This window comes from Pygoscelis adeliae, unplaced genomic scaffold (genome assembly GCF_000699105.1).
Source record: "Pygoscelis adeliae isolate BGI_AS28 unplaced genomic scaffold, ASM69910v1 Scaffold718, whole genome shotgun sequence".
In the NCBI taxonomy this organism is placed as follows: domain Eukaryota; kingdom Metazoa; phylum Chordata; class Aves; order Sphenisciformes; family Spheniscidae; genus Pygoscelis; species Pygoscelis adeliae.
The window spans coordinates 307,366-307,918 of NW_008825299.1; positions in this window are offsets into that span (position 1 = coordinate 307,366).

The following is a 553-nucleotide window of genomic DNA, read 5'->3' on the forward strand; positions in this document are numbered from 1 at the left end:
GGGAAGGAGCGGCAGAGACAATGTGTGATGAACTGACCACAACCCCCATTCCCCGTCCCCCTGAGCCTCTGTGGGGGGAGGAGGTAGAGAATTTGGGAGTAAAGGTAAGCCTGGGAAGAAGGGAGGGGTGGGGGGAAGGTGTTTTAAGATTTAGTTTTTATTTTCTCATTATCCTACTCTGATTTGATTGGTAATAAATTAAACTAATTTCCCCAAGTCGAGTCTGTTTTGCCCATGATAGTAACTGCTGAGTGATCTCCCTGTCCTTATCTCAACCCACAAACCTTTCATTATATTTTCTCTCCCCTGTCCAGTTGAGGAGGGGAGTGATAGAGCAGCTTTGGTGGGCACCGGGCACCCAGCCAGGGTCAACCCACAACAGTCATCTAGTCCAACCCCCCTGCAACGATCAGGGACATCTTCAACTCGATCAGGTTGCTCAGAGCCCCGTCCAACCTGACCTTGAAAGTTTCCAGGGAGATATATGGGATATATGGAAGATAGCCACTTGCAGAGGGAGAAGCTCTGGCTCCTGCTGACGCTGGGAGCATGC